Raw genomic sequence first — 14,572 nt, forward strand, 5'->3', positions numbered from 1 at the left:
ACACCCCCCTCCTATCTCCGACATGTCCCCTTCCCTCCTTGATCCACTCCATTCTGCTCACCCCACCAACAACAACATTAATGGGGTCTCTCTTGGCTGCTGCCACGCATGGTGTGTCCCTTGGTATCTGTGGCAGCAGCCCATAAGTAGGTGGCTATGTATACTTCCATGGTTGGCAACCTTCAGTCTCGAAAGACTATGGTATAAGCCCACAGCACCTGGTATTCCCAGGCGGTCTCCCATCTAAGTACTAACCACGCCTGACCCTGCTTAGCTTCCGAGATCAGACGAGATCGGGCATGATACTTCCATAGTGGCATTTATAAAAGAGTCTTGAGAAAATTTCTTTTGGCAGAAGACAGCCTATTAAGTAAGTGAAGATAATAAGTTATATTTCATGCTTCAGACGTTCAAGCCCCAAATAATGGCATCCCTTGCTAAGGGTGCAATCCTAGCTGCACCCTAGGCCAGCGCAAGTCCCTTGTTCCAGCCTCTGGGTGTCACGGAAGTGCAGTAAATCACTTTCACACCACCTGGTGAGTCAGGAGGCTGGTGCACACATGTGCAAAAGCCTCTAGAGGCTGACTTTGGGGTAGGTGAGCACTACCAACACAGGGGTCTGGGGGGGAGTATTCAGGGGGAGCGTTCTGGGGAGGGGGAGAGTGGGTGGTGGGGGGCTGGTGTGAACTGGACCTGGGTGGAACTGGGGCCAGGATCCACCTAACCCCCCTCCTGGGCAGCCTGACCTAGAGCTGGGCTGCTTGGATTTGCGCCACCTCTTCAAGCGGCACAGATCCAAGCAGTCCCATTGGGGCCCCTGCAGCGTTACTTGGGAGAATGAGAACTAATTTCCCTTGTCATGAGTTGTGCCACAGGCAGCCCCAACCCCACACTGAATACAGCGCAGGCCAGTCAGCCTACCAGTTCCAGCACGAGTGAGGATTGGGCAGCCTGGATGCTAAGGAAAGGAATGAAAACAAACAAGAATGAAAGTGCCAATGATGACGGTGTTGAATCCGACAGCAGGTGCCAAAATAAGACTCTCCACATGTGACAAGAAACAGAACTGGGAATCCATTGTAACTATGGCAGGCTACATGACAATAACCCAAGGAAAATGAAACCTAACATTTATTTGCTATGAGTGCTGCTTTTCCAGAGGGGTCTATTAACACCCCTATATATCAACCATACACGTAAGTATGAAATTTATTCCAAAGGCATAATGACCATTATATGCTAGCAGAAGAGAGGTACCAATTCACCCCTCAGGAGGTAAAATTGAGCAGGTGATATGCAGCTAGTAGTGCTTAGATTTACATTTGTGAAAGAGAATTCCAAGGATCTTGTAGAGAATAACGGTTTCTCATTTGGCATGTGCTTGTCAAAGACCACATGAAACAGGCCCTTGCTACAGTTGCAAATCCTGAGCGGTGGCGAAGCTAGAGGGGGTGCAAAGCGCTAAATTTTGCAGGCGCCTGAACGCGCCGTGCAAGAAGCTCCTCCCCCTCCCCTTGGGAGCCCTTCCAGGTGGTGGAAGCAAAATGAAGGCATTCCTCAGTGGCCCCCCTCTGCACAGGATCCAGCGTTGGCCTCCATAACAGGACTTGCTCTCTGCTGCCATCGGCCCTGCATTGGATTGGGCCATTCATCTCAAGACAAGATTGATGTCCAATTCAATTCAATTAAGAAGGCTCAAGGCTACTTACAGCATTTCTGTTAAAACCGTGAAATTATTTGGATATTGCCTGGGCCAAACTGGACAGGATGTGAGAATTCCAAGACTGGAACTCCTGATTAGGTCAAATGGAAGTTTGATTTGGATTTGGGCTACAGCACAAGGGTAGGGGAATCTTACTCTCCCGCACTGCCAATTGAATTGGGGTTGGGGATCCAAACTCCAACTCTCCCCACTCCCCACCAGTGTTGCAATTGCTATTAGCCATTGATTGAAAAACTTACAGCCACAGAATTGGAATAAGTTGAGGAGGGGGAGAGTTTCTGGCTTGGCATATGCTGCTGTTCAATGGGCTGGCGCTGCACTCATTTTACCAAGCAGATGAAACTATTTTTAAGGCATCCGGAAGCTATTTTTAAAGCCTTTCCCTTCGCGTTCAGCTGCGTCAAGGGAGAGGCTCATTTGCACCTGAAACACTGGTGACCCAAGACGGGATCCTGCTCCTCATGAAATTGTTCCAGTTTGCGGAGAGCTGTATTTCATCCCCAGGGCCGGCTGTAGCATGATCTGTGCCGCTAAGTGATGGTATTGCACTCTGATTTATGGCGGACAGCAGGACAAGCAGAGCAGCGTATGTGGGTTAACAGGTACAGGTGCAATATATTTTGAAATCAGCATAGCATCTTGCTTCCCGCTGTGCTCAATTTCTGCAGCCAGCACTCTCCTTCCGGAAAGTGTGGTGCCCTTTTATCAAAACACCTAGCAATTTGCAGTGTCCTGACAGGCTGACGTTTCGTACTCGTAAGAGAAAATCCTACGTGGTCCTATGTGACACACAAAGCACACAAAATCTTTTTGGTAGTATACGTTTTAGTCCTCGTGGGGGTTCCAGCCAGGGCCGGAACTAAAGGAGGGCGAGGGGGACATTGCCCACCCCAAGTCAGCAATTTGCCCACCCTCGCATTTATGGGTCTGATGCTTATCCATACTTATCCTTTAATTTTGCACGCCACTCTATATAGAGACCTAATTGCCCACCCTGAAAAAATAGTCACCCAACCACCTCTAGAATCCTGGCTACAGGCCTGGCTCCAGTTCAGAATGTGGAAGAATTTTTGCCAGTCAAGATACTTTTTTTAGAAGACGCATTTCCCAATACATTCAGTTAGAATTAAGGATATTCTGAAATGGGTTCTAGCAATGTTCTTAGGTACTTATAGACAAATTCACAGAAAACAAGCCGATCAATGGCTTTTCGTCAAGCTACTTAGAGGCATGAAAGCATTTCTTATGGCAAATGTGGTTGCTGTCCACAAAGTCACTGTCAACAATGGTTGGCAAACTTCAGTCTCGAAAGACTATGGTATAAGCCTACGGCACCTGGTTTTCCCAGGCGGTCTCCCATCCAAGTACTAACCAGGCCTGACCCTGCTTAGCTTCCGAGATCATGGTATAAGCCTACAGCACCCGGTATTCCCAGGCGGTCTCCCATCCAAGTACTAACCAGGCCTGACCCTGCTTAGCTTCCCAGATCATGGTATAAGCCTACAGCACCCGGTATTCCCAGGCGGTCTCCCATCCAAGTACTAACCAGGCCTGACCCTGCTTAGCTTCCGAGATCAGAGGAGATCAGGCATGTGCAGGGTAATCTTAATGTTTAAATCAGCGGTTCCCAAACCTTTAGGTTGTGCAACCCAAAGCTTTTGGTGCTGTAACACTCCCCCCCCCCCGTGATGGGTTGTGATGTTACTCCTGATGCGAGAATGCTTTCAGGGAGGTTCAGGAGCGCCTCTTGGGTTGTGCCAGGGTTTGGCGACCCACTCTACTGACCCGTAGGAGCATCCAGAACTGACTTCCAGTAAAACCAGAAGGCACTTCTGGATATTTCAGAAGCCATTCTGAGGTCGGCAGAGGCCAGCAGACTGGGTTGATGACCCAGCATGACCTGGAAGCGGCCTCTGGGCCCTCCCAATACTTCTGGAATTGCTCCTGTTTGGAGCTGATCAGAAGCAAGGCGGAACGATGGCTTGCTCAACTCGCAGCCCTTTGCATAGCATTGCAACCCACCAGTGGGTCAAAACCCACACTTTGGGAAACCCTGGTCTAAACTAAATCTTTGTCCTCAGTCAATTAAGGTGCACTTAGTAACACTGTAGACTGCTTTTTTAAGAGGCAACCCCAAAGGCCCCAAGGTGAGAGGGCCACATAAGAAAGCCGGGGGAACCGTTTCAGATTTGAAGCAGAACTTGCCTTACTAAATGATTGGGTCTGTATGATCCTCTGATCAGACTTCGGTCCAGATAAACTAGAAATGGAGACAGTCAGCTGATAGGATGTGCTATTTATTTATTCCCCTATTCCCAGCCATGTGAGTTTTATGCAGTGGCCTTTTCCAGTGAGAGGTTAGTAGTGACTAGCTGAGTTGAAAGAAGTCTGTTGTGTCCTGCTGCTGAGTTTATTCAAGGTTCCCAAACCATGACAGAAATGTAAACCTCCTTAATGCGTACCCCTCCCAATCTTTTAGAAGGTCTCCCAAATAGTTTTAGGCTGACATTTGATCTTTGCCGACTCTTTCTCTTGATACTGAGCTAAACAAATGCATCGGTAAAGCAGCTACCACATTTTCCAGACTCACAAAATGAGTCTGGTCCAACAAGAAGCTGACGGAACACACCAAGATCCAGGTCTACAGAGCTTGTGTCCTGTGTACACTTCTGTACTGCAGCGAGTCATGGACTGTTCACTCACAACAGGAGAGGAAACTGAACGCTTTCCACATGTGCTGCCTCCGACACATCACCTGGCAGGACAAAGTTCCAAACAACACAGTCCTGGAACGAGCTGGAATCCATAGCATGCATGCACTGCTGAAACAGAGACGCCTGCGTTGGCTCGGTCATGTCGTGAGAATGGGCGATGGCTGGATCCCAAAGCATCTCCTCTATGGAGAACTTGTGCAGGGAAAGCGCTCTACAGGTAGACCACAGCTGCGATACAAGGACATCTGCAAGAGGGATCTGAAGGCCTTAGGAGTGGACCTCAACAGGTGGGAAACCCTTGGCCTCTGAGCACCCCACTTGGAGGTTTATTGGGATCATGGAAGATCTGGTGAGAAGGTAGAATGTGGTGTCTGCAGTGGCCCCTTTAAGAGTTAAGGCCTGGGCTTTCAGCAAAGGGTGTGCTGCACAGCTACAGCCACTAGAGGCAATGAGGTCCCTAGGGATATAAGGAGCACCTGAGGCAGGAACTGGGTGTGGGTTGTAGAAGGAGTGCAGGTTGGAGAGGAGGCTGACTGGGCTTATTGACTCTGGACTTTGGCTTGGCAACTCTGACTGACTTACCTGGAATCTGACCTCGGACTGTGACTCGGCTTATTGACTTTGGACTTTGACCTGGATACTCTGACTGACTTTGTGGCTAATGGACCTACTGGACTGTTGAGTTATGGCTCTGCCTTGTGGACTGAACTTCTGGCTAATGGATTATCTGGCTCACTGACTAATGGACTACTAGAACAGACTGCGGAGAGCTGAGGTGTGCTGCTATACCGGGAAGGACTGCTGCCTTAGGAACTGGGTCCCTGCAGTTTAAACAGGCAAGCTACCCTGGTGGTGGAGTCTAGTAGTGCTGCCGTAGAGAACTGGGGCCATTGTTGGGGAACGAAAGGGGAGCTAATTAGCTTAGAGTGGGCTTAAGTTCCTTAAGTGAGGCTTGGGAATCCGACAGAACAGGAGGCAGGCTGTGCAGCATGGCCTCTTCCACTTTGAAGAGACACTTGCCCAACAGACTGAGGCAAAGAGGCAAAGAAGGAAGGCCCATAGCCAGGGAGACAGACCAGGGACAGACTGCACTTGCTCCCAGTGTGGAAGGGATTGTCACTCCTGAATTGGCCTTTTCAGCCACACTAGATGCTGTGCCAGAACCACCTTTCAGAGCGCAATACCAGAGTCTTCCAAGACTGAAGGATGCTAATGAATGAATGACGTTTGATCTGTTCATCACCATACTTTGTGCAATAAAGCTGATTAGAAGACTTTTCTAATAAGGAAATTCTAAGAAAATGTTCAACACCACTTTTTCTGTCAACAAAGGATATTGTTCGCTATTTAGAAAGCATCAAGGGATTTTTTAAAAGAGGCTTTTTGGTGCCTTTTTCCTCCCTTTTTCTTTTTTTTACCATTTATGGCTTTCACATAAACTATTTTCTGCTGAGCTTCGCTTATTGTGAATGAGCGACTTGCTTTTCCAATGAATAACCCTGATCTCTTTAGAGGTTTTTTCAGGCAAGATCAGGTATTAACAAGCCATTTGCACAAAACTCTAGCAAATAATAATTAGAGGAATTGCAGTCGATGACCTTTGGGGGAAAATCTTGATATCTCTAATGACAAACTTTTATAATTAGATCAGGCTGCCTTTCTTTTGCTAAAGAACTCTAATAGAAGGAAAGTATAATCTTTGCATCAAATTTCTAATGAGCTGACTTAAATGAATCAGCATCGCATATCAGTTTATCTGTAAGCACAAAGAACCCACAGCAAATTCACAAGTGAAAATAGAGTTAGTTAATTCAGGAACCAGTATAGAACTACTTACAGCCCAATCCTATCTTACGCTGGAACAGGCAGGCCAGGAGGCCTGCGTCATATCTAGTGCAAGGTTGGGGACTGAATTGGCTCAGCCGGAGGCAATTGGCTCTTCCCTTTACCCCTGGGTAAGCCAACACAGTCTCAATGGGTCTCCTTGGACCCGTGCCAACTCAGGAGGTGGCACAAGTCCACGGGGAACGGAGTGGCTTGGAGCTGTTCTGCGCTGCTCAGGGAATGGGGTTGGGATCCAGCCTAACTGCAGGGTCCCAGCGCTTCATCCTGTTCCCCACCTGCCCACCACCTGGAATGCACTCCGCCCACCTCCTCCTTACCTCCTCCCCACCCTCTCCAGACCCTTGCATCAACCAAGCTCAGCCAACACAACCTTCCCTCCCTGCATCAGCGCAGAGGCTGGATGCAGGCTCCATGGGCCAGCACACTTCCCTGCGCTGACCCAGCTGACACACAAGCAGGTGCAAACATGCTTTAGGGCACGTTTGCAACCCTCCTGGGCCGGCCTTGCTTGGTAGTTAGGGACTTGCGCCGGCCTAACTGGTAGTTAGGATTGCACCCTTGGAAATGCACACGGGATAGCACTTTCTTGGAAGATAAAACTCTGGCTCGGGAATTCCCTCCTTTGGGAAGTTTGAGCTCCCCCATCTCTCATGTTAAGGGGCCAGGGAGAATATGGTTGCTACACTCTTTATCCCTGACTGATGGATAAGAGGATCTTCTGGATTTGTAGGTGCTGTTGATCAGATTTGAAGAAGAGAAATCTAGAGGTTGAGGAAGGGTGGATAAGAAGAGAGTGGCAGGCTAGAGAATCTCTTGTCTCCTGCACACTTCCTGTTCTGCTCCAACCCTTCTTCCTGTTCCAATCCAAGGAATGGAAGAAAGAGGAGAAGCAGTGAAAGCACATGGGAAGATATGGGGACTCCCCTCTTCCACCAAACTGTTGTCTGGGACAACTACCTCAATTGGCTTCATACATGAGTCAGCCCCACAAGAGAGATATTTCCCAGCCTTTTTAATGGGCAAGGCTGCAGGTTGAACCTGGGACCTTTTATAGGCAAAGCATGTGCTCCACCAGCACGTGCTCTAGTCATTCCCTTTAGTGGGATCTGTAAAATATACTCTCAACTGTGGGGTTCCTTACGTCTCTTTGGTCTCCATTCCCACTTTGTGTTAGACCAGTGACTGATTTATAAAAAAGAGGGCTGCAAAGTCTCAAGTTGCACCCTTACCTTGGCAACCTTCTCCTTCCAGGCTTGGCAGGAGAAAGGCACTCTGTGCATTCCCAGGAAGACCCCTTTAGAACAACTTCACGTAACCCAGAGCTGAGCTTTGGTGCAAAATAAGTCAATTATTGGTTGCTTTGGAATACAGGAACTGTCGCCAGATCTATATGTCCTTTGCCATTTCCCCGTAGCCATGTTGGGAGGAGGCAATTTGTAGGAATGATGTTGAATGGAGGTGTTTCTATTCTCCCCACTCCCCAGTTTTTATCTACAAACAACACCCAGCCACGTTTTCTACAGCTTAAGTTCCAGGTGTATGACTATAGCCCACATGTGGAACCTGTGGCAGAAGGAAGATTTCACACCCATCCCCCCTAATTAGGACTCTTATACTGCATATCAACACTTTCAAATGACACCTTTTTGTAGGATAATTGGAGAAAAAGAGCAAAGGTTTCCAGCAACCACTGAAGATGTCGTTCCAGATTACACTGCTGGCTTTTTTCCCCAATGTAATCATAGTAGTCTATGCAGACTCGAGTTCCTTTAAAAATCAAAAGTGAGTGCTCCTTTGCCTGCATTTCAGTCTCTAGGGCTATTCATTAGGAACAGTGGCGTAGCTAGAGAGGGTGCAAAGTGCTAGGTTTTGCAGGGAGACTCACTGCGGCATGCAAGCAGCCCCTCCCCCTCCCTTTTGAAGTCATTCCGGTGGAGGGATGGCTCGGATTTGCTCCCACTGCCCGAAATGGCACAGAATGGGAGGGGCCACTTGCACACTATGGTGAGGTTTCCTGCAAAACTCAATGCTTTGCACCCCTCTGGCTATGCCACTTTGCTTTACCCCTCTGGTAAGGAGAACAAACTATTTCCCCTACATCATTTTTCTTAAGAGGAACGTTCCCTTTGCAAACCAGTTTTTGCCATCAGACTACTCCTGCGCGCCCCTCCGCTCCGACAGAGTGAGTGAGAAGTCAAGCCTACTCCAGGGAAATTGTTCAACTGCCTGCAGCACAATGCTTCACGCTGAACTTCACTGCGCCAGTTGTGCTTGTTAGACAACTTTTGGAATGATGGTCAAGTCGTCCAATAGATTTCTAGCTCATTATCTTTGAGAGTATTTCAAGTGCCAAAATTATAGAGCCGAGGCAGCTTGTCAGGCATTTAAGAGAGAAGCTGGTTATTGTCCCTAAAAAGTTCCAGCCCTTCAAAGAAGTGGAGAGAGCCGAATATAACTAGTCTGCAGGCTCTAATCACATACATGCACAATCCGGTTCCAACTGTACATGCAGCACTTAGCTACTAGATCTCACTTGGCATGCACAAGGGTTGGTATGAAAGCAATGACTCTTCTTTCTTTTATGACAAATCTGGAGTCACATAACATTGTGAGTTTAACTGGATGGTCACTACTATAGATGTGTTACGTTTTTTCACCATATCGAGTAGTAATGCTATATGTCACGTGCAACAAAGATTCTTCTCCCCAATCTGCTAGTTTTCCATGTGCAGGGATTTCTATACACATGGAGGAACATTCAATCAGATGAGCGACCCCTACAGGGCAGGGGGCACGGTCTGGTGACTGAGCTGAATGCTGCCTGAATAGAAGCTAAGCAAGAGCGACTGTGGTTGAATCTTGGATGGGAGACCGAAACTGTCATGAGAGGACAGAGCCAGGAGTGACCTCACACTGTGAGGGAGTGATCCACAGGTATGCAGCGGAGTGTGGAAATGCAAGAGAATGTTTAAAATAAAAACCGGGTTGACGAGCAGCTTCTTCTGCTGGAAGGCATACCCTGCAAAAAGAAATGATGGCCACGCCGTGAAGGATTCCATCTGGAAATGAAGGGTTCTATGAATTGCTCATTGAACATTTATTGTAAGAACTCATTTGAAACAAAATGGATTAGTAAATAGCCTGCCGATGTGAACCGCTACAAGACTCTCAGGGCCCGATCCTATCCAATTCTCCAGTGCCAATGCAGCCCTGCCAGTGGGGCATGCACTGTATCCTGCAGTGGGGGGAAGCAGTCACGGAGAGGCCTCCTCAAAGTAAGGGAGCATTTACCTTGCTCATGCCCAATCTCATCTGATCTTGGAAGCTAAGCAGGATCAGGCCTGGTTAGTACTTGGATGGGAGACCGCCTGGGAATACCGGGTGCTGTAGGCTTATACCAGAGTCTTTCGAGACTGAAGGTTGCCAACCATTTGTTTCTTTACTTTGGCACTGCACTGTGGCTGCATCAGCCCTGGAAAGTTGGATAGGATTGGGCCCTCACACATTGTGAGAATCAGTGAGAAAAAGGTGGTATGTAAGTTCTGTAATTATTATTAATTAACATTACAGGCTGTGTGAAGGAGTGCAGTCCAGGAACAGGTTTATAGCTTCCCAAGATTTTCCTTACCTACCTAGGAGAACTCACCCACAACTGCATGGCAGGAGCTGCAGAACAACTGGGAAGTTCTAAGTACGTAATTTAAAATACAATCAGAATTTAGCCTGGGTGTCTTGTGTATTAATGATAAATTGTGTTTCCTTGCACTTGAGTGGCAAAAAGGCAGCGTGAGAAGGCAAGGATTTCTGAATGTGAAATACACATTTTTGAATTTATTTCTTTGCTAAGAATTAGGATGGAGGGAGACAGGGGAACAGCCTAATCAAATATGGGAGAAGAATTTTCTGCTTCCATTTCCATTAAAAGTGGGGGGGGGGGAATCTAATTTCATACCAAGCAACCGAAATGTATTTTTAAACACAGTCTCTTGTGCACAGTTTGTGCAGCAAGCATAGATTGCACGAGGGGGGCAAAAAATGTTAAATACCAATATTTGCTCTGCACAGAAGACTTAAGTATCAAAACGAATGCTTCAGTGGAGTGTTGAGCCTGGGTTAAGAGCCACACTGAAAAGCTGGCATCCTTAAAAGTCAACCAAGTATAGAAATAGCACTAATGCTTAGAGACCACTGACTGGATGGGATAAATAAATTCACAGGGACCTCTGGAATACCATAGATAGATAGATAGATAGATAGATTAGATAGATAGATAGATAGATAGATGGATGGATGGATGGATGGATGGATGGATGGATGGATGGATGGATGGATGGATGGATGGATGGATAGATGGATAGATGGATAGATGGATAGATGGATAGATAGATAGATAGATAGATAGATAGATAGATAGATAGATAGATAGATAGATAGATAGATAGAACTCTGATTTCCCCCCAGGATTCTTCCGGTTCATACTCAATTTAAAAACAAGTAAAACAGTTTTATTGCTTCTCTTGAAATAAATAGTGCATATGAGAAGACACAGATATTAAGGACCACAAACTTTAAAAGGCTGGCATTAGGGGAGACAAACAACCCAATCCTATCTAAATTCCTTCGTGGCAATGCGCCGCCAGCATGGTTTGTATCCTGCAGAGGATTCCTTTGGCTGCTATGGAGGTCTCTTCAGGGTGAGGAGACATTTTCCCCTTGCGCCAGGGTAAGGCCCAGCAACCGTAATGGATCAACTCAGACCTGTGCCAGCGATATCACGGGTGCAAGTCTACATTGATTGGGGCAGGCGGATCACGCCCAGAAAGGGGAATAGGTGTCAATACCAAGGGTATCAAACATAAGGTCCACGGGCTGGATGCAGCCCCTGGAAGCTCTTTATCCAACCCTCGGGCTCTCCCAGGACCACCATCTCCTAGGACCACAGCTGTTTTGCTGGGCTGAGGTGTCACTGCTGAAAGGGAGGCCAGTACAATAAGCGGGCTCCCCCATTTCTTGAAAATATGATCAAGATTTATGTATTTTTCCTTTTGTCATTGGCAGCTAATGAGTTCCTAAGTGAGAAAAAGTGCTCACTTCTGGTCATGAACTACTTAAGACATCGCTTCCCGATTTATGACATCACTTCCTGCTTTATGACATCACTTCCTGCTTTATGACATCACTTCCGGTCTGCAGCAGGCATCATGAATGCTATTTGGCCTGCTGTATGAAAAGAGTTTGACACCCCTGTGCTAGACCAACCCTGCCTACACACACCAAAGCTCTCAAGTAATTCTAAAGGTTTCAGGAAACCTGAATTTCCTTTGCAGAAGCTGTGCTTATTCTTCCTTAGCAAGGTTTATTCTTGGCTACATTTTTTCACTCGGACTTTAATCATGTTCTCCATTAAGTTTTTCTGGGACTGAAATTAGGTTAATGGCTCTGTAATTTCCTACTTGGTGTACACCGAGCCATCGGAAAGCAAAGGGGTCACTATCTCAGCCACCCTTGTGGACAACCTGCAGCTGTTTGACACCACCATCACTGAAGAAGATGTCTTCTTGGTGCAAGGATCGCTGCATGAATTTGGGAGTTGGGCAGCCAATCCTGCGCTTCCCAGCGCCCAGGGCTGCAGCAGCGCCGAAATGGCTACCGCTACATCCCTTGCGGTTGGGAAGCAACACAGGGTCTACTCTACTCGTCCTTACACTCCCTTACACTGTGTGATCCCCAGGCAGTCCTGATGGGTCTCCTTGGATCTGCGGCCACTATTGAGCAGGCACAGATTTGAGGAGTCAGGAAGGGGGATAATACGATGACAGGGCCTGCTGCCATCTCTGCCCCCTCCTGTCCTGCTCCCTCAACCACCATACCTTCCCCCCACCCTCCCCCTACCCTGGAACACCTCCCCCCATAACCCTACTCATCTCTCCACTAACCAGCGTTCACCTGGAGCGCCAGGCGGTGTCCGACCACCCTCCGACTGGTGCTGGCCTAGCGTGGGCTCGCACTGAGCCAGCTCTGATGCTGAACCGGTACTGAGTGTCACAGGCTGAGTGTCTCAGCAAGTTTGCAACAGTGGTGCGAGCTGGCAGTGGACCCGCGTGAGCCCTTCAGAATCAGGCTCTCAGTGCAGCTGGTCCACCATCTATCAACCTTGCCCTACATCTGCTTTAAAGCAGCCAGAGTTCTGAAACGGAGAAGTCTCGCTGGTTGCATTCAAGTAGCTTGGAAACTCTGAATACTTACCGTCACATTACTCACGGGAAATGAAACCGTATCGGAAAGCTCACATCCCGCAGGTCTGTCCTTGCATTTTTATTGCTTTGCTAATTAATATATGTTTAACTCTGTGGAAGTCTGAAGTCGCTATTGCATTATTACGCTAGAGCGGCTCAATTGAACTTTCCTGCGTATAGTCGGGAGGTAAAATTGACCAAAAGGTTTGCTGAAGTAATTAAGGAAGGAGATGAAAAAAATTGGATTCTAGATTGAGCTTGCTGGGATCTCTGGTTTTTTTTTTTAAATTATTATTATTTTCAAAGTTCCACTATCATTTAACTAAAGCGTGTGAAACCATGACTTCCCTGCCAAGAAAAAAAGGCATAGTATGATTAATGGGGCTCTAATAATTGTTAAGGAGGAAACCTGTAGTTAAGTAAGAAGATATCAGAACCAAAGGGATTTGGAATCCAGGTGCATTTTTAAAAGTTTTTGAAAAGATTTTTTTTATTGCATCATGTACATGATAAGTGGTCTTCAACCTTGCTCTCTCTTTCACAGCAATTAGCCCCCATTTGACCTCTTAGTGGAGAATGCTCTACCCGCCCCCCACCCCCCAAAAAAACCTTCCCCACACAATTCTGAATTGGTGTGCTCACAGGTCTTTCAGACAGTTCAGCAGGAAAAGATATAATCTGAATCCAGCCCAGAGGTGTTTTCGCTCTCAAAACCCATTCCACTTGGGTTGTTGTTGGCAACCTTCAGTCTCGAAAGACTATGGTATCGCACTCTGAAAGGTGGTTCTGGAACAGCGTCTAGTGTGGCTGAAAAGGCCGATTCGGGAGTGACAATCCCTTCCACACTGGGAGCAAGTGCAGTCTGTCCCTGGCCTGTCTCCCTGGCTATGGGCCTTCCTTCTTTGCCTCTTAGCCTCAGACTGTTGGCCAAGTGTCTCTTCAAACTGGGAAAGGCCATGTGGCACAGCCTGCCTCCAAGCGGACCGCTCAGAGGCCAGGGTTTCCCAATTGTTGAGGTCCACTCCTAAGGCCTTCAGATCCCTCTTGCAGATGTCCTTGTATCGCAGCTGTGGTCTACCTGTAGGGCGCTTTCCTTGCACGAGTTCTCCATAGAGGAGATCCTTTGGGATCCGGCCATCATCCATTCTCACGACATGACCGAGCCAACGCAGGCGTCTCTGTTTCAGTAGTGCATACATGCTAGGGATTCCAGCACGTTCCAGGACTGTGTCGTTTGGAACTTTGTCCTGCCAGGTGATGCCGAGAATATGTCGGAGGCAGCGCATGTGGAAAGCATTCAGTTTCCTCTCCTGTTGTGAGTGAAGAGTCCATGACTCGCTGCAGTACAGAAGTGTACTCAGGACGCAAGCTCTGTAGACCTGGATCTTGGTATGTTCCGTCAGCTTCTTGTTGGACCAGACTCTCTTTGTGAGTCTGCTTGTCCAGAACTTAAATAGTCCACGACCCCACTTATACATCTTTTTTCTCTCTTTAAAAAAAGGCTCAGTGCAATCGATGTGATAGTTTCCTTTAGATAACTTTAGCAAGCAAAGAAGCCAAAAATCAAATTGAGAAAGAGGCCCTCCTGGTCAGAGGCAATGAGTTCACTTGTTTTGAAGTATCACTTTCATAGCCTGAGGGCCAGAGATAGGGACTCGATACTTGAAAACTCAAATCGAGTCATGAAAACACCCGTTTTTCATGACTCAAAAGGGACTCAAGTCACACACATCACTGACTCGGGAACTGACGTGTGACTTGTGGTGGTGACTCGGAAATGAGTCTTGACTCAAATATCTCAGGTCATATATATCAGGTTTTTTAAATCCCACGTGTTGTCTTGGCCTACACCTGTTTTTGTCTCCCTGTTGCATGTATGCACACTTCGTCCTAGGAACTATCCCCATTCAAATCAGTGGCATCGCTAAGGGGGCACGGGGGGTCAATTGGCCTGGGTACTACACCTTGGGGGAGTGACGGGGGTGCCTTTCGGAGGCCTTCTGAGTCTTAGGGAAGCCATGTGTGGCCTCCCTGAGCCTCGGAAGGTGTCAGAA

General features: G+C 47.6%; 1 pseudogene; it reads right to left on the reverse strand.

The window, feature by feature from the left end:
- Positions 1-3,220: 3,220 nt before the first annotated feature.
- Positions 3,221-3,339, reverse strand: LOC136657813 (5S ribosomal RNA; annotated as a pseudogene).
- Between the last annotated feature and the right edge of the window lie 11,233 nt (positions 3,340-14,572).

This window comes from Tiliqua scincoides, chromosome 7, assembly GCF_035046505.1.
Source record: "Tiliqua scincoides isolate rTilSci1 chromosome 7, rTilSci1.hap2, whole genome shotgun sequence".
Taxonomy (NCBI): domain Eukaryota; kingdom Metazoa; phylum Chordata; class Lepidosauria; order Squamata; family Scincidae; genus Tiliqua; species Tiliqua scincoides.